The sequence below is a fragment of the Herpailurus yagouaroundi genome, unplaced genomic scaffold, assembly GCF_014898765.1.
Source record: "Herpailurus yagouaroundi ecotype Mexico unplaced genomic scaffold, PumYag 190, whole genome shotgun sequence".
Classification (NCBI taxonomy): domain Eukaryota; kingdom Metazoa; phylum Chordata; class Mammalia; order Carnivora; family Felidae; genus Herpailurus; species Herpailurus yagouaroundi.
In genome coordinates this window covers 16,170,305-16,190,725 of record NW_024412421.1, presented here as the reverse complement: position 1 = coordinate 16,190,725, position 20,421 = coordinate 16,170,305, and positions in this window count along the sequence as shown.

The window sequence follows — 20,421 nt, the reverse complement described above, 5'->3', positions numbered from 1 at the left end:
ATAAGGGGCACGGGTTTCAAGTAAAATCAAGATGAGTATTTATCAGTGTTTAGGAGCTACATTTCTTTGAAATACTTAAATAATAGGTCTTGGTTTTGCTAGCTAAAATGTTTATTTCTATATTTAAAAATATAAAAAATGTAACGTCCTGAAAATGTTAAAGTGAACCTTGTAAGTTTAGCAACCTATAGTTATTAACCACATAAAATTTCCAAATTCAATGTAATGAATATGCCAATTCATTTACACACATACATTGACTGAAACATGAATAGAAAAACACACAGAAGGACAATGCTTCCATCTACGAGATAATTTTTGGTCACAACTTTAATTTTTTTTTTCAACGTTTATTTTTATTTTTGGGACAGAGAGACAGAGCATGAATGGGGGAGGGGCAGAGAGAGAGGGAGACACAGAACTGGAAACAGGCTCCAGGCTCTGAGCCATCAGCCCAGAGCCCGACGCGGGGCTCGAACTCCCGGACCGCGAGATCGTGACCTGGCTGAAGTCCGACGCCCAACCGACTGCGCCACCCAGGCACCCTGGTCACAACTTTAAAGTAACATTAAGAATCATGTATTGACAAGGATACAAGCCTACCTATGAAAATTATTACACTTAATATTTTTTTTAACACAAATATTTTTTAACACAGCCTGGGTCACTAAAATAGAAAATAGAATAGAATGTTTTTATGCATAAGAAATTACTAAGTTTTCTGGATAATTAATTTTCATTTAAAGTATCTTGATTACTGTAAACATTTCTGATCCTCATTGCATTTTGTTTCAGAAAAATGAATATGCATTATTTGTTTTTCTGTATATCACAAATATACACATTGTTGTTTGTTTCTTTTGGTCATGTTCTTTTTCTGATCTGTTCTTATGCCCACATGGCTGATTTCTTCCTGATTTTATGGCTCACAGTGCTGGCTGTTACTGACCATATCTTGACACAAGCCCAGAGACACAGGAAAACATGGTATTGTCTGTTAACTTAGTATAGATGAAGAGACATTTCTTCATCTTTTATCCAGCAAATATTCTAGCATTTCTGGATGACTTTTCATAAGCTCATCCTGTTAGAATTGTTCCTATACATTTTAGCTTTCTTCCTCCAAATTGAGATGAGAGGGTGATTTGAAGGTTCATTTTATGTTTTTTCTTCAAACTGTATTGCAAATATATTTACTATAAGCCTAGTTTTCTGTTTACTTAATTTTCCACTTTCTAACTTTGATTTCTTTTTTGCTAATTATTTCCAAGTACATTTTATGCCATTTTCTCTTGATGACATCAAATATCTTTTCATATAAGTGGGAATTTGGGATAGAGGTAACTCTGTGTAAATAAATGATGATTTTATAGATAAAAGGACATTCAACTGTTGGTCCACAGATTGGAAATCCCACCAGCAATAATTTGTTAATGTATATATTTTCCCACCTGATTGTGAAATTAATATAATCAGATACTATATATATGGTATTGAAAGCGTGGTGTTTGAAAAATACTTCAGTATTCTGCAAATTTTATTTTGACAGGTATAAATGGCTATTTATCCATTATTAATTTATTCATTTGTTCAATCTATTCAATCAAAGCTATTCATCACAGATTTATTTCTGCTTTTCTTTAATGATTTTTCAACTGATAATTTATTCTGAGCTGAGATACTTCATTTCAAAACACTGAGAAGTTTCTTGTGTTTTGTTTTAATTCTGCAATAAGAATCATGTTTTTTTTTTTCCATAACCAAAACTTGCCATGTAGCATTTGCTGATTCATAGTATCTCTAACAGTGAGCAATGTTTCTAGCATCATGTCAAGTTGGAGCTTCATTCTGTACAATGGCCTTAAAAACACCTAAGATGAGGACAGTTTGTTATTTTCCATCTTTTTTCCAGGATGAAGATTCTCAGGTTTCTTATTTCTACTTCATTTGCAATTGTTAACATTTTAATATTCATATGCTTAACTTCATTATATGTCTCTTAAAAAGTAATTCACAGAAATAGCCTCTATCAGCTGAAATCTGTTGGGTTGCCTTGAAGAAGAATGGGATTCTACCTCTAGTATTGTAGGAATTATATTATTTTCATGAATCTAGTATTTGCTCTATATTTTATTCTTTTCTGTTATAATAGCAGGGTCTCTTTCCCAAATAGTGGCACTAATTATCTCTCTCAACCAGATGCACATACCTGCATTCTTATAATTCTTAATATATTATTTTTAAATAGAATACAGGACCTAACCTTTATCCCATTATCCTTTCTATCTCATCATCACCTTTATCATATCTTACTTCGATCATCCAGCCAATAAAAGTGGATTCAGGAATTAATCTTCTTATATATCAGTCTAAGTTCCAAAGATTTTTTAACAAGTTTGCTATAAAAAAAAAAGAATCCTTGATTAAATCAATTTTGTGTGGTGCTAAAATACAACTATGCCTAAAACATGAAAATTATTTCTAAGAGGTAAAAAAATTATAGTATCATCTTATGTACTTTATTCACATGGCAGGTTTAGTACTTTCAAGTTTTGAATGGATGTCTGATACTTTACATCTACAAGTCTCCGAATATAAAAGTGAAGTCAGGAGATATTATACCACTAGATAACATCAGAATCACATTGAACCCCAAATGGATAAATCTTCATATGGAACATTCAACCATGAACCTGGAGTATAATGAGAAGGGATCTAATTTCATCACTGACTAGTACCTCGTCCAGTATTCACCGAGTTATAAAGAAGAAAATGGAATAGAAAAAAATGTTGATGATCCACCATTAGGTTGACATGTGTGCATCTATTTGTTTATCACCTATATTCAAAGAGAGAGCGAGGGCTGCAGACAGAGCCAAAGACAGAGAGACAGCGAAAGATTAAGATTTTGTTTCATTAATGTTTTTCTTTTATTAATCTTGATGTAGAATAGAAATATATTCTTGTAATGACAGAAATCTTTTTGTTAATCTCATCTTTGTGTAATGCCGTTAGAAGGATAGACCTAGATATAGATATAGATATAGATATAGATATAGATATAGATATATAGATTTATAGATATAGATGGTAAAGTGCCCTGGGTACAATGTCTGAAACATTGTAAATACTCTTTCCACTTCTTCTAGTGGTACACTTTGTCTTTTTCACATCGGATGGTGATGAGCTTTTCTGAATGTTCATCTCCTACATTGTTTCCTGAATCACATTGGATATGACATAAGTAGTAATTAAATAATTTAATACACACACACACACACTTGTCTTAAAATAATTTAATTTCCTAATCCAATAAATGGTTATCTCACTATGAGTTATTTGAGACAGTCACACCCACAATCTCAGATATCCCTTGGAAATCTCTCAGATATTATCCCTGCCTTCTAGCTGTCTCCTCCCTTTATTCAAACATCAAGTAGAACTGAATCATTGAATGTGGTCCTTACCTCAATCAGTGCTTCTAAAGTCTGGTTAGTATAAAACTTGGAGATATGTGTGTGTATATATATATATATATACACATATATCTCTATATATAGATATAGATGTGTGTGTGTGTGTATATATATATATATATATATATATATATATATATATATAATGGAATACTACTTGGCAATGAGAAAGAATGAAATCCTGCCATTTGCAACAACGTGAATGGAACTGGAGGGAATTATGCTAAGTGAAATAAGTCAGTCGGAGAAAGACAGATATTATTTGTTTTCAATCATATGTGGAACTTGAGAAACTTAACAGAAGACCATGGGAGAAGGGAAGGGTAAAAAAGAGTTAGAAACACAGAGGGAAGGAGGCAAACCATAAGACACTCTTAAATACAGAGAATAAACTGAGGGCTGATGGAGGGTGGGGTGGGGAAGAGGGGAAAATGGGTGATGGGCATTGAGGAGGACACTTGTTGGGATGAGCACAGGGTATTGTATGTAAGTGATGAATCACAGAAATCTACCCCCAAAACCAAGAGCACACTGTACACACTGTATGTTTCCCAATTTGAGAATAAATTATATTAAAAAAAACTTGGAGTCATTAATGCATTCTAGGCTTACAAATCCTGTCTGCCATGGGCATACTCCCAGATCATATTCTATCATTACTTCCACTGTTGCCTTGTAACAGTCTATTATGATCATATTATATTTCATCTTATTTCAGGTTAGGTGTAATCATAAGTGAAACTTCTGGATTTATTAAACTTGGGTTAATCATCTTGATTCAACCTCTGATTCACTTAACACTATAAATGGATATGGAAGGCTTTCAATAAATGGTAGCTATTAGTATTGGTATTAATTTTCTCTAAGTTCCTATTATATCTCAATTTAGATTTCATGATGCTTTACATTCATACGCTTTCCAAAATTATTTTAGTTCATATCCTATGTGCTGGGTGGAAGGTGGGACTATAATGGAAAGCAAGCCCCTCTGTTCTTGGCAGGTAATATTCTCAAGCATGCAAGTCAGTGTATAATTACTAAGATAAGTATAATAAAGTAAAAGTATGTTGTTGGTAATATATAAAGTATATAAAGTCTGTTGTATGGTAATATATAAAAGAATCAGACATATAATGAGGATTTGGGCAAGGTTCTCTTGAGAAAGCGGGATTTTATCTGGCACCCGAAAGATGAAAAGCAGTTAACTAGACAAAGGTGGGTTTTCCTATACAAAGAAGTATATCATAGAAGAGATGATGGATAAGCTGTTGAGGCAGGTTAGATGTCTTATGCCTGGTATCTAAAGTAAAAGACTGGGGCGCCTGTGTGGCTCAGTCGGTTAAGCGGCCGACTTTGGCTCAGGTCATGATCTCGCGGTCTGTGAGTTCGAGCCCCGTGTCGGGCTCTGTGCTGACAGCTCAGAGCCTGGAGCCTGTTTCAGATTCTTTGTCTCCCTCTCTCTGACCCTCCCCCGTTCATGCTCTGTCTCTCTCTGTCTCAAAAATAAATAAACGTTAAGAAAAAATTTAAAAAAATAAAAAAAATATAAAAGACATGAGGGTGCCTGGCTGGGTCAGTCGGAAGAACATGTGACTCTTGGTCTTGGAGTCATGAGTTCAAGCCCCACATTGAATGTGGAGATTATTTAAATAAATATTTTTTAAAAAGAAAGAAAAAACAGAAGTAGTAAAAGACATGGGTAAGTGGGTTGGTAGAACTAAAATTCTAGGAGTACCCAACAGACAATGAAAGGATTAATTGACCATGCTAAGGAGTTGAGGACTTACCTAAAGAGCAATTGGAAGACATTACATAGGTTTGCACATGGAGGTGGAACACTGAGATTTGCATTTTGAGCAGATAATCAATAGGAAAGTAGAGTGTAATAGGGGAGTAGACATTCAGGGAGATGAGTTATATGTAGATATCCTGGAAACAAAAATTTTATGTTGGACTAAGATGGTGACAAATGGAGAAATGGCAAAAGTACACATAGATTATAGATAATTATGTGTATTTCAAAGAACTGGGAACACCTCTTGGATAAAGATCACACTGTGAACATAAAATAGCTGATCTTATGCATGAATTTAATAATCTGGTGGTTACCACAAGTCATATAAATAAATGAATAAACAAGTATGTATACATATTTATATGTTTATTATAAAATTACACATTTAGGTACATATGTTTGCATATATATTCTGAATGGCTCTATACCTTGAGAATCCCTGGCAACCTTGATAATCATCTCAGAGTCTACAGAACCTTAAACATGAAAATTTTGCAGTATGTTCACACAAATAAGAAGTTAATGCTGTCAGTTGATGGATCAGGCATGCCACATGTCAAGTTCTGTCAGTAGCAGAAAAGACTATCATCCCTCCTTCACTGCTATACAAGCTTAATTTGAATGGAATTTTAAAAGCACAAAGATAAGTTACCTTTAAAAGCACAAAGATAAGGTACCTTGACTAGAACCATAATTGAATTGTTCCTTTAAATGATTAAGACAATGGAAAACAAAAGGGAAAAGTCTATTGAATTTTGTAAGCATGTTTGGATGAGATGGAAATTTATTTTTTGCAGTCCCCAATTGATAACATTATATCCTCCCAAATTATTACTAATTGCTGACCTGTAACAACAGTTTGCTCTATGCCAGGCAGTAGAGTAATGTCTTTACGTACGTTAACTTAATGCTCAAAACAATCTAGTGAAGTTATTTTTCAAACCTATTTTTTTTCTGATGAAAAAAGAAGTTAAATGATTTGCTGATGGTTAAAAAGTTTTAAGTGATGGGGCAGCTGGGTGTGTCAGTCAGTTGTGTCTGGCTCTTGATTTTGGATCAAGTCGTGATCTCACAGTGTGTGACATTGAGTCCTGTGTTGGGCTCTGCCCTGACAGCACAGAGCTTGCTTGGGACTCTCTCTGTCCTCTCTCTCTGCCCCTTCTGGGCTTGCTTGTACACTCTCTCTCCCTCTTTCTCAAAATAAATAAATAAACATTAAAAAATAAGAGTTTGTAAGTGATAAAGCCAGTTTTTAAATAACATTAAAACACATATTTTCACACTTACACAATATTATTTTGTATTTTGTGGTTCAGTTCTTGACAATTGTCCACATGGAAGTGAGCAGTTTCCACGAAGTCATGTGAACTATGTATTTGTGGTATTCATCCATTCAACAGGAACTATTTTTACCATGTTATTTTCTGGGAACTTAGCAGCAAGTGGACAAACACAAAGTCTGCCATGCTACAACTTGCAGACGAGTAGGAAAGAGAAAATTGAACAAGAATTAATAATGAAATATGATAGGGGCCACTTGGGTGGCTCAGTCAGTTAAGCCTCTGACTTTGACTCAGGTCATGATCTTTCAGTTCCATGAGTTTGAGCCCCTTATTGGGATGTATGCTGAAAGCTCAGAGCCTGGAACCTGCTTCGGATTCTGTATCTCCCTCTCTCTGCCCCTTCCCCACTCATGCTCACTAGCTCTCTCTCTCTGTCTCTGTCTCTATGTGTGTGTCTGTCTCTCTGTCTCTCTCAACAATAAATATTAAAAAAATTTAAAAATAATGAAATATGAAAAACATTATGAAAATGATAGTGTACCCTAGAAATTAATAGCAGAACCAAATATTCTAGTCATTTTAGGAGCAATAAAAAACAGTTGTACAGACACTAAATGGATAAGGAGGTGTCAAGCAAAGATGAGGGAGGCAAAAATGAATTTGCACAGGCTTTCCGGTGAGAGTGAATATGTCATGTTTTAGGAAATAAAGGAGTACATTGTGGCTGGAGAGTCAGTGGGGGAGAAAACAAGTGACTTAATAAACTAATTCAGACTGGAAAAGACAATGTCAGTTTTATTAAGAATAAAACATATCCTATGGGGTGCCTGGGTGGCTCTGTCGGTTGAGCGTCTGACTTCGGCTCAGGTCATGATCTCACAGCTCGTGAGTTCAAGCCCCGCGTCAGGCTCTGTGCTGACAGCTCGGAGCCTGGAGCCTGCTTTGGATTCTGTGTCTCCCTCTCTCTCTCTGCCCCTGACCCACTCGCATTCTGTCTCTCTCTCTCTCAAAAATAAATAAACATTAAAAAAAAAAAGAATAAAACATATCCTAGAATAGTGGGAAGCCATGGAAGAGGGGATAATATGATTAGAAATACAAGGCTTAGACTGGATGTAGTATGCCCAATGAATGGCATTTGGGGAGCATAGAAACTGAAGCAAGTTACTCAGATGTGTGCTTGTTAAAGGATATTGTTTATGAGTATAGTGATCTAAGCTAAGGACTGATAATTAGGCTGGAGAGAAAGAGCTTTTGAAAGATATTTAGTAGGAGAGATGAATAGTTTTATGTTGGAGTAAATGTGGGCTAAGGGAAAGACCCACACATCTCTGCATTATGTAATTCACTGCATGGTGAAGCTGTGCACCAGGATGAAAAATGATAAATATGATTACAAATTTATTTTTGAATTAGTTAAGTTTAAAGTAATGGAAGTATGCCCAATGGCATATATCTCCAATAGACATTGGACAAATAAATCTGGAGGTAAAAAACTGTGTCTCAGTCCTACCAGAATGGGACATACTAATGAAACATGTCACAGATCATGATTGGGACCAGGACTGTGTAAATTAACTAGATGTCTTAGAATCAGGCAGGGTTACAGTTCTAATTTCCCATAAAGAAAACAAATGACAAGGAAGTTAGCCTTCTGGAGAAAGTATAAGGTAGGCTTTAGTTACAAAGAAGGATGTTACAGAATAAGAAGGGAAATAGCAAATCTGGCAGAAATCTAATCTTATGGGTTGATCCAGTGTGTGGAGAGAAAAAGAAGAAATATGTTGTGGGGAATAGAAAGTCAACTTTGGGGAACCCAAGATGGTTTGACCCCAAAGGATGTTGGTAAACAGTTTAGTATGGATCTGAATAATGCTTGTTTGGTCACTACATTTCAAATTTGTAGGGAAACAAATGGGTCCTTGTGTAGGGAACATACTAGTCCTTGGAGTATGAACAGAATTAGTAGACATACTAACTCCATAAGTATGATATAATATTCTAAACATTCATGAAGAGCTAAGCTTTCAGGTTGAAAGCTCCGTGAATTTACATTTGAGAAGCCTAGATATGGCAAAGGGGAGGTTTTTACCTAGGAACTTGCCTTTATGTGGTTATTATGTACTAGTAACTTTGGTGGTATCATTTAGTATTCACAAAAGAGAAAACTGATGCCCTACGAGGTCAAGTAACCTGGGCTAAATTATACTGCCCATGAGGTACAGAACCAATATTGGGACTTAGGTGGAGAATGTTACCCAATACTGGCAATTGTTAAAGCCTACCTTCTAGGACAGATCAAGAAATAAGATTTGCTTGGAAAGTTTCTTCTCCCTCAGTCAAGTAGACTTCTTTGAAAACTTAGGCTCTGTTTCCTATAGCTGCATACACTTCCATACTCAAGAAGAATTCCTCAAAATCTGATATATCCTGATACGTGTGTGTGTGTCTATATATATACATACATATATGCACATATATGTATGTATATATATGTGTATATGTGTATATATGTATATAGTATATATATGTATATATATGCGTGTGTGTATATATGTATATAGTATATATATGTATATATATGTGTGTGTATATATATATATATCATAAGTTATTTTCAAATAATGTTTTGAGCCTCATTCTATGATATTTTGTCAAGGTTTTCTCTTTACATATTCATTCAGGTTAGGGTATTAGCAATAATGAAGAAAAAAGTCTATGTCCCTAGGTGTAAAAAAAGGGAATTCGAACTAAAATAATGAAGACTCATTTTTTTTCCTTTGGAGAGAATTTTATGTGTCAAATTCTAGCTGACTGACAGGCCTTATATTTTATTTATTTGACAGATGAATATACTGAAGTTCACAGAATTTATCCTATTTTTATAAATAAAGTACTTTTTATTTGTACATATGATGGAAAAAAAGAAACAATATGACTATTTTGCCCATTTAGAGACTACATTTGGGGTGCCTTACCTAATATGTCTCTGAGTGACAGATCCTGACCTTCCTTGGACAAGTACAGGTAGAGGGAATTGTGTAGCTGCTGGATAGAGATCTTATACTTGCCCATGGCTCAGCAGTTATCCATATGCATTTTCTAATTTCCCATGCAGTTGGGTTGGGGCCATGTAATTAGTTCTGAATTATGCCCTATAATCTAAAGTAGTACCAGTCACTCTGGAACAAAGACTGTTTCAAGAAATCTTGCCTCCTGCATCTTTGTTCCTTTGTCTTGGTAACTTTGCACACACTGTGTTATGGAAAGCTTGAGTAAAGCTTGGAGCTAGCCCAGATAGCTGAATAAACAGTGAGAATGACAAGAGAACATATTCCCATTCTAGGGGAAAGCATGGGTAATTGTGCCATTAAATCTTACACTCTTTTTTTACATTTTTTTAACATTTTATTTATTTTTGCAAGACAGAGAAAGAGAGACAGAGCATGAGCAGGGGAGGGGCAGAGAGAGAAGAAAACACAGAATCTGAAGCAGGCTTCTGGCTCTGAGCTGTCAGCACAGAGCTCAATGCGGGGCTCTAACTCACGAACCGCAAGGTCATGACCTGTGCCGAAGTCGGATGCTTAACTGACTGAGCCACCTACGTGCCCCACTTTTTAATTTTTTTAACATTTTATTTATTTTTGCAAGACAGAGAGGCTAAATGTTATACTCTTAAAGTGACAGAGATTTGGGATTCTTTGTTATGCAGAGTAGTCTATCCTATCTTGACATAAACTTCAGCTGCACAGCAACTGAACCTGAGATACTTGAGCTGGAATGGATTTTCAAAGATTGTTGAATCTTGAATCATGGCCAGGGGGGGCCAGATCTTTACACCCCACATAGATTAGTAAATTGATCCCCCAGGAATAGGATGTGACTTTGGTCAAGGCAACTCATTTCAGCTGATGTCATGTCCCGGAAAGAGAATTAGCTGAGATTTCTCAACCTGTGCAACTCCACTGCTGCAGGTTCACTGCAGGGTGGGCCATGGAAATCGAACACAGTAGGCATTAATGTGAGGTTAGGCTTCTCATGTGGGCAACTCTTTATCGCCAGGTATGTTGAGATGCAAAGATGCCTAATAAGTCGGACTTTTTTGTTCATATGTATATATGTTTATTTTTTAAAATATAGTCCAAACATTTGGATGTTGTAGTATCTAGTGGTTTGATACTGTGTTTGAGGACTTTCTTGCCCAGTATTGTCAAACATTTGGAAACTATATGGACTTTTTATTTAATTCCATAATACACTTAAGCACGAGCTTCTACATGAGACTTTTTAGTGTATTAGAGAAAGTAGGCTCAGCATGTTTTCCTTAATGAAGCTTTCTCTTCAGTTCCTCATTCTAACTGCTGACACAGATCACTATCCCTCCCTTCTACCATCTCTTTAGGATAATAAATCTCTCTTTCTCTTTGAGAAAAGTATTAATATTTAATTGGAAAAACTCTTAAAATGTTAGGAAAATATTAAACCAAGCACTGAATAATGCCCAGGAGAGTAGGCAGCTTGATTTGTGCAATGAGGTTTAGTTGTTCATTTGCATTTTTTTCTAATAACAGTGACCTACTAAGTGGATCTTTTTCATGTTCCTTTTTGGAAGTAAAGTTCTATTGAGTAAGAAAATAAGTCACAAAAGGGGATGTCAGTTTACATTTCTGTTCCAAAGTACTCTTTGAAATAGTGCTTATTTGAACACATTAAATTTGTTCCTAAAGTATTCAGGTCATGCATAATTAAATATGTAGCTTTTAGCAATTTTAGTTCTTCCAAGATATGTTATATACTACACAATTCATACTTTTGAGTTAATATTACTGTTTCATGCTTCCAGATGTGTCTAATTTGCTATTCAAAGGTTAATGTTATGCAAGTATTGAAGGTCAGGATTGAGTGGAATTTTCAATGATAAACTATATGTGTTGTAGCACATTTGATTGTGAAAAATTTTTGGAAAAAGTGTATTCAGAGGATGTTTCAAGATTAAGAAGGTTTAATGGCTCTTTTAACTTATGAAATTCAATGTATTTTGATGATTCTGAATTATTTATATTATCTAGGTAATAAGTGAGAGGAAAAACTAAGTTTGGTGGTCAGCCCATGTCCATAGACAGAATTTTTCGCATCTACACAGAAGTTACTGCCATGTTCCATCGGGGACTTTTGGTGTAGATGGTGATTTTTTTAAACTTATAGAAGTCACATGGGGCACCTGGGTGGCGCAGTCGGTTGAGCGTCCGACTTCAGCCAGGTCACGATCTCGCGGTCCGTGAGTTCGAGCCCCGTGTCAGGCTCTGGGCTGATGGCTCGGAGCCTGGAGCCTGTTTCCGATTCTGTGTCTTCCTCTCTCTCTGCCGCTCCCCCGTTCACGCTCTGTCTCTCTCTGTCCCAAAAATAAATAAAAAACTTTGAAAAAAAATTAAAAAAAAAACTTATAGAAGTCACAGAATAGGGTATGCAATACAAAAATTTCCATATATTACTAATAACAACAGAAACAGTAATGACAGCAGTTAGCACTTAGATAGTGCCTACTATGTTCAGGCAGTATTTATAGTGTGTTCACGGGCTTGTATCCCTTTCCTCCTCACAAAATAATAACTGATTTTCATTTTATCCTCATTTCACAGCTGAAAAATCTCAGGCAGTCTAAGTCCATGAATTGTCTGAGGTCACATGCCTCGTAGGAGGCATTGTAGGGGTTTTTAAGCCAGGCACATTGGTTTTAAAACCTAGTGTCATGAAAAATGTGATATACTACCTCTTAAAATACGGATTTACATATTTTCTATGCATAAATTTTATTTCATACAAAGAATGCTCTTCTGTTTAGGACAAGTAACTAATTTATAGCCCCCTGCCTTCCAAACACGGCATAGCAGCCTTGTTCTTTTATGAACTTTCCTCTCTTATAGAATCATGATAGTCACCTGAGGTCCATAAGAATTGTGGAAAACAGATTGGATATTAGAGGTGAATTGACACAATGTGAGGTATTTCTGGCAGATAATTCCACATGGCACTAGTAATTTGCTATTTTAATTTTTATGTTTTGAAGATAAGGAAACAATTTTTAAAAGTATCTCCAGAAATGAATAGAGCCTTGATATATGGCATCACAATAAATGTGACTTTACTGAAGTACCATCATTCTCGAGATCTTCATTATTTCCTAATTTTGGATATCACAGAATTACACTGAAATTTAGCAAGGAAAGGGAAGGAGACTCAGCAAGGGAAGACTTAGCAAAAGAAGAAGATAATGGAAGAATGGGCCAGATTCTGATTTATGAATTACATTCACCCCTTTGCCACTGCCAAATTACAAAAACTACACGAATGGGAACTCCCATGAAATAAGGTGGCACCAAACAAAGCCACCGATCATATATTTAAAGAAAGAGATGAGCACTCCCGCGTGCACGTGCATGTACACATACACACACACACACACACACACACGCCCTCAATGTATTTTTATAAAGTAGAAAAAGTACTATTGCATGAGTCCCTGGTGAGATATAAAGGATCCACATGTTTTCAACAACATCAGGAGCAATATTGTTTCACTTCTGAAAGCTAAAACCATCACAATTATATATGATCAAAAGATACTTCACCCCGGGAAAAATACAGGTTTATTACAAAAGAGTTCAGAGGAAATTCACAATACCCAATAGAGGCAACCTCAACCTTGTTAGCTCTTGACTTTCAGCCACTGTTTGAGAATCAAATCGATTAAAGATCAGAGTGGCCTGTGATTTGGAACTCCTGACCACAGTGTGAGATCACTTGTTGAAAGAATGTGTATCAGTACCAAATCCATTAGGATTCATTGAACTTATGTTATTCAAAGAAATCTCTGTAGCAAATGCTTAGCTAATGTTTCAGATGGCTAAATGTGTGTTTCCTTAATTCAGAGGAGTTTACCTTTCACAATTAGATTTGTGACACTAATTATTTGGATTCATTTTATTTCTCTTCCAAAATTATTATTTTTTAAATAATTGGAATGCTCTACCCATTAGAACACTAATTGAAACAACATTCTAAGTCATAATTCAGCAACTGTTTTTTTTTTTTTTTAAGTCTGAACGTTATGGGGCATCTGGGTGGCTCACTCAGTTAAGCATCCAAATTCGGCTCAGGTCATGATCTCACAGTTCATGAGTTCAAGCCCCATATCCAGCTTGCTGCCGTCAGTGCAGAGCCCGCTTAAGATCCTCTGTCACCCTCTCTCTGCCCCTCCCCTGCTCTCACACTCTCTCTCTCAAAAATAAATGTTAAAAAAAAGTCTGAAGGTTGCTGGTATCAGGAGAACATATCTGAGTTGTCACAGCTTCTCCCTACCCTCGCCTCAAGTAACTGCCCTCCCTCAGCCAAGTAGCTCTAGAACTCACATATCTGTGGAAATATACAGAAGTGGGAATGGGAAGACAAACATGAACAGACTTCCAGAAACAAGGTGATATGCATTTACATACATAAGGAGAGAATGAGGAGTCTACCTGGGAAAAGCAGAGAAACGTAGTGGGGTGAGCACACACACAGCACACACGAACTTTTTTAGGGAGACATATGGTAATTCTGCACATGCAGGAAGAGATGGCGATGTGACTTGGTGGTGGAAAAGAGGCTAAGGACAGCTGTCTTGGTCCATAAATGGGACTTCCAGGGATACATAAAGAAAAAGGAATTTTGAGACATATTTTTGCTTCATAAAGGGAATTCCCTATTTGCATTTTCAAGGGATCATATTATTCAAATTCTTTTTTGGCTCCTCCAAAATGGTCAAGAAATGTATGTATTTGGATGCATCACCTTAAGTCTTTGGAGCAACAAGCAGATCATTACTGGATGTTTACTTATCTTTGGGCACTGGAGTCTTGAATGCGATAGTCAGCTAGAATACATTACTTTTAGATGTATATCTATTGCATTATTTTTGTACCTGTGCTCTTAAAAAGTGTCCCAGAGGTTTTTATGTTAATAGGTGTTATTTTGGGGGAAAAGGAAAGGTATAAAGGAAGGAAGGAAGACAACCTTTTAACAACTTTCCTTGATGCAAAAGCTTTTCACATGTTTTTCAACATTATAAATCTTTAAAAGGAAAATAAAATATGCAACATTTCTCAAAGATAATTACCAGTTTTCATAGCACTCTGTGTTTGTAGGTGCGTGCGTGTGTGTGTGTGTGTGTGTGTGTGTGTGTGTATGTACATGTGTGTGTATGTGAAAGAAGTGTCACACAGGGCATTAGCATGTGAGACATACTTGAAATTGACCTTTAGTACTATTTTTTAAATGTCTATTTATTTTGAGAGAGAGAGAACACAGACAGGGAGAGAAGGAGAGAGAGAATCCCAAACAGACTCCATTCTGTCAACACCGAGCCCTACAGAGGCTTGATCCCACGAACCGTGAGATGATCACCTGAAACGAAATCAGGAATCAGACACTTAACTGACTGAGCCACCCAGGCACCCCAAGCATTAATACTATTTAAACCAGAAAGTCCTAAATCAGCAAGCACTCTTTTTTTGTGTGGTTTTGTTTTGTTTTATTTTTTGTTTGGTTGGTATCTTTTTGGAGAAAGACTGACTTCACATATCAGATACAAACTGTATTTGGTTAACAAAACAGTAAGCTTGAAAAGCTTGTATGTATGTGCATGTATGTATATGTACACACAAGAACAGTTGCATTTAGTATATCATACAGATCCTGTGTGTTCCAAAGCCAATCTCCAAAGGAAATAATGCTCATACATTTTTATTCCTTCATTTTCCACCTGAATGTTTTGATTTCCACATACAGAACACTAACAGCTTTTCCCCTTCCTGGAGTTTAGACTTTAAAAGCAAATGTTGTGTGTCTACTACAGCTGACCCGTGGGTTTGAAGTGTGTGGGTCCACTTAGATTTTTTTGTTGTTGTTTTATAACTACAGTACAGTACTGTAAACATTTTCTCTTCCTTATGATTTTCTTCATTTTGTGTTGCTTACTGTAGTATAAGAATATAGTATATAATACATATAGAAATACATGTTAATCAACTATTTATGTTCTTGATAAGGCTTTGGTCAATAATAGACTATTAACAGATAATTTTAGGGAGTCAAAAATGATATGTGGATTTTAGATTGTGCAGGAGTCAGCACCCCTAACACCTGGGTTGTTCAAGGGTCATACTGTATTTCGTTGGCTTTGGTTGCTTTTGTGTGAATTTCTTAAAGATCTTTTGCACTGTTGTCACATACAGTGAAAACTGAACCTTTATTCTACTTTTTTTTTCTTTTTTTCACTAGGAACATCTCTCTTACCCTGTCCTACAAAATGCAAGCTGCTACTTTCATCACAGTGCTTTAGGAAACAGTTTTGTTCTAAGTCTGGCCATTTGAATGGATGGAATGTTCTTCCATATTTTGTCAAGAGATCAGTTTCCTAGCGAGAGTTCAATATGATAAAAGTTCCCTCATTGCACAGTTATGGGCTACATACCATTATACAGGGTCTCCTTCCAGCTAATTCAGGCATTTCTTAAAGAACACTGGCTTTGTGTTGACTCATTAAATTAAATATCTGCAGTTAAGTTAGACAATTATCAAATTTGGAGACTCCATGTTTTAATGGTTTCTAAATTGATGGCGGGTGGAAAGGCAGGGTTGCGGTTGCAAAGACCACATAAAATGAAACATAAATCATTTAGATCCTTAAAAGAAAATGTAAATGTGATACAAATAAAAAGTTGCAGTAGTTTAGACAGCAAAAACATATCAATGTTTGGAATTCAGAGAAAGTACTCTACTTCTCTCTCAAATCATAAAAATTCTTATGGAAATTGTCTTATTCAGTATTAATTTTAACTTACTCTTATTGCAGAGAGCATTTGGTTCTCAGAAATTTGAAGTCAGGAGGGAAGCCACAGCTATACTTTTGAGCAGAGTTAAATAAGAACATAAAAGTTCTACCCTCAAAAAAGATGTCAGTATGAACTCCTTGAACAAATGATTGTGTCAACTAATGGATCATTTGGGGGAAAATTTAGGTAACAGTATGTTTTAAGTGATTTTTTTAAAATGTTTGTTTATTTATTTTGAGAGTGTGTGTGCCTTGTACAGCACTAGTGTGGGGTGAAGGGGCAGAGAGAAAAATCCTCAAAAGACTCTGTGCTGTCAGCACAGAGCCTGACACATGGGGCTCGATCCTACCTTCATGAGTTCGTGGGCCTGAACTGAAATCAAGAGTAGAGTGCTCTGGAGCCCCAAGGCAATTTAAATAAGCCTAAATACAGGCTGAACCCAAGACTGAAGACTAGGGAGATTTAAGACCCAGTACTAGTACAAGACTGAAGACTAGGGAGATTTAAGACCCAGGAAGAGGCAGAACTAGTTGAAGAAGAATAACTAACTTCATTGAGAATTTGCTTGTCAAAATTCTCTGATGTAGCCCATTAAACTTCTATTAAACCAATACAACTATAGGCTGAGCAAAAATCCTGAAACAACTGAAGACACATGAGAGCAAAAACAATACAGGCACATTTTAGAGGGCACTCAACATTTGGAACAGGAAGTAATTGGGAGGAAGCTTCCTTTTAAAAATGAGATTTAGCCTACGGGCAGACTGAAATTAGTTCTCCTTGAAGAGGCTAACATAGAAAATCAGCTGCCTGTCTGGCCTGAAAATACCATAATACACAAATTCAAAGCAACCATAACAGCTGAAATTGGAAGAAGGGAATCCTTAAAAGGAACAAGTCAGAGGTGGGGGAACAAATTTTGTGTATAAACTACTCCACCTGAGTATCTCTGGTTGCTCTCCTAAGCCTGTGTTTGTGAGGTCCATTCAAGTGGCACAGCTAAAGATTAAGGAGCGGAGCTAATATTTGAAAGGACATCCTGAGAGGTTTGCAATTCTAATTCACCCAAATAAATTACCTCTTTAACTAGTGAAGCAAACACACACAGTACTCGTTGGAGGAATATGATAGGATCCACTCTCTCCACAACATAACGTTTACAAAAGAAACCCTATACTGACAGATTTTTGGCCAAGTGATTTGTGATGCAAAAATTATCTCAAAATTAATCAAAGATCTAAATTTAAGAGCTAAAACTTTAAGTTCCTTATAAGAAAACATAAAGATAAATCTTCCTGATATGAGAGTATGTATTGATTTTTTTAGATATAACATCAAAAGTGCAAGAAACAAAAGAAAAAATAGATAAGTTGAGGGGCGCCTGGGTGGCGCAGTCGGTTGAGCGTCCGACTTCAGCCAGGTCACGATCTCGCGGTCCGTGAGTTCGAGCCCCGCGTCAGGCTCTGGGCTGATGGCTCAGAGCCTGGAGCCTGCTTCCGATTCTGTGTCTCCCTCTCTCTCTGCCCCTCCCCCGTTCATGCTCTGTCTCTCTCTGTCCCAAAAATAAATAAAAAACGTTGGAAAAAAAATTAAAAAAAAAAATAGATAAGTTGAACTTCATCACATTAAAAACTTTCATGCTTCAAAAAATACTATTAAAAATGTGAAAAGACAACCCACATTTACAAAGCTAAACATAGTCTTAACATGTTATCCAACAATCCCACTCCAAGGTACTTACCCAAATGAGTTGAAAATTTATATACACACAAAAACCTGCACTGAATATTTGAAAGCAGCTTTATTCATAATTGCCAAAATTTGGAAGTAATCAACATTCTTCAGTAGGTCAATAGATTAAAAAAAAACTGTGATACAGCTGTATAATGGATTATTATATAGATAAAAAGAAAAGGCTACATGCTATATAGTTCTAACTATATGACATTCTGAAAAAAACAAACAAAAAAAAACTATAGAAACAGTAAAAAGATAGTGGCTGCCCATGGATCGAAAGTGGAGAAAAGAGAGAAGGATAAAGAGGTGGAGGAGAGAGGATATTTAAATCAGTTATACTATTACTGTAATATAATAGTGGATATATGACAGTATGCATTTGTCAAAGCCCATAGAATTTCACAATACAAAGTGAACCCTAATGTAAACTATGTATCATAGGTAACAATAATGCCTCAAAGTTGGTTTATCAATTGCAATAAGTGTACTCCACTAATACTAGACATTAATAGGGGAACTATGTTCAGTTGGGAAAGAGCATATAAGAACCCTCTGTACTTCCTGCTTGTTTTTTCTATCAATCTAAAATTGCTCTAAAAATTAATTATGTTTAAAGTAAAAGAATAGAAACATATATAGAAACATACACAATAAGGGACTTTTATTCAGGATTTATGAAGAATACCTACCCACATAACACTAAAAGGATAAATGGCTCAACTAAGAATCAGAAAAACGTCTGAATAGACATTTCTCTAAAGTAGATACACCAGTAGCAAAAAAACACATGAAAACATATTCAACATCATTAGACATTAGAAAAGTAAATCAAAATCATGGTAAGATAGTACTCTGTGTCTACTGATGCACTTGGATGGTTATAAAAAACAAAGATGAACAATAATAAGTTTTGCTAAGGATGTGGAGAAATGGAAATCCTCAAAATTGTCTGGTAGAAATCTAAGAAAATGAAGCTACTTTGGAAAATAGTTTGGCAGTTTTTCAACAAACATAAAATTACAATATGACCCAGAATATTCACTCAGGTACATTCCCAACAGAATTGAAAAAAAAAAAAAAAAAAAAAAAAAGAACGAAAAATATCTTTGTGAAAGCTTATACTTGGATGTTCACAAAAGCATTATTCATAATATTCCAAAGATAGAAACAGCCAAAATTGATTACTGGATAAACAAAATCCAATGTTGGAACATCATTCAGCTATAAAAAGGAATAAAATACAGATTTGTGCTATAATATGTATAAATCTAAAAAATGGTACATTAAGTGAAAGGAGTATGGCAAAAAAGGCTTCATTGTTTAGTGATTCCACTGTTATGAATGTTCACAACAGGCAAACTCATGGAGCCAGAAAGTAGATTAGTGATTGCCAGTTGTGTAAGGAAGGGGAAAATGAGGAGTGACTACTAATGGATACAGGATTTTTTTTTTTTGGGCATTGAAAATACTCTCATAGTGGTGATGATTTCACACCTATACGAATATACTAAATCAACGTGGTTTTAAACTTAAAAAGACTAAAGTATGTGGTATGCGTTATATCTCAATTAAAAATGAAAACACAAGACTGATTTAGCATTCAAAAGATTCAATCAATCAATTCACTGCAATAATAGAATAAAGGAAGAAAAGCATATGATTATTTCAACAGATACAGAAAAATAATCGGAAAAAAGCAGCCATTGATGATAAAACTAATAAGTGATCAAAGAAAAACCTGAGCAATTATGGAATTAAAACACTCTCAATTTGATAAGGGACATCTACAATAATACTATAAATAAAATCATATACAATAGTGAACTATAAAATGCTTTTCTGACAAAATTAGAAAAATCACTAGGTGCCTACTATTCCACTTACATTAAGCATTCCAAATAAGGTGGCCTTGTCAATTGAAATAAAGCAAGAGATTGAATTTAGTGACATAAAGATGTGAAAAGAAAAAGTAAAACTGTTTCTATTTACTTTTGACATGATTGTTCATACACAGTATGTTAAGACATTGACAAAAATATTAAAATTCACAATTCAATTTAGCAAATTCTGTTACAATTTAATATATACAATTAATGCATTTTTGTATTCAGCAGCAATCAGAAAATTAGCTTAAAAATAAGCATTTCTACTTAAAGTGGCATAAAATTTAGGAATAAATTTAAAGAACATGTCTCTAGACTACAGACAAAGAAAGAAAGAAAGAAAGAAAGAAAGAAAGAAAGAAAGAAAGAAAGAAA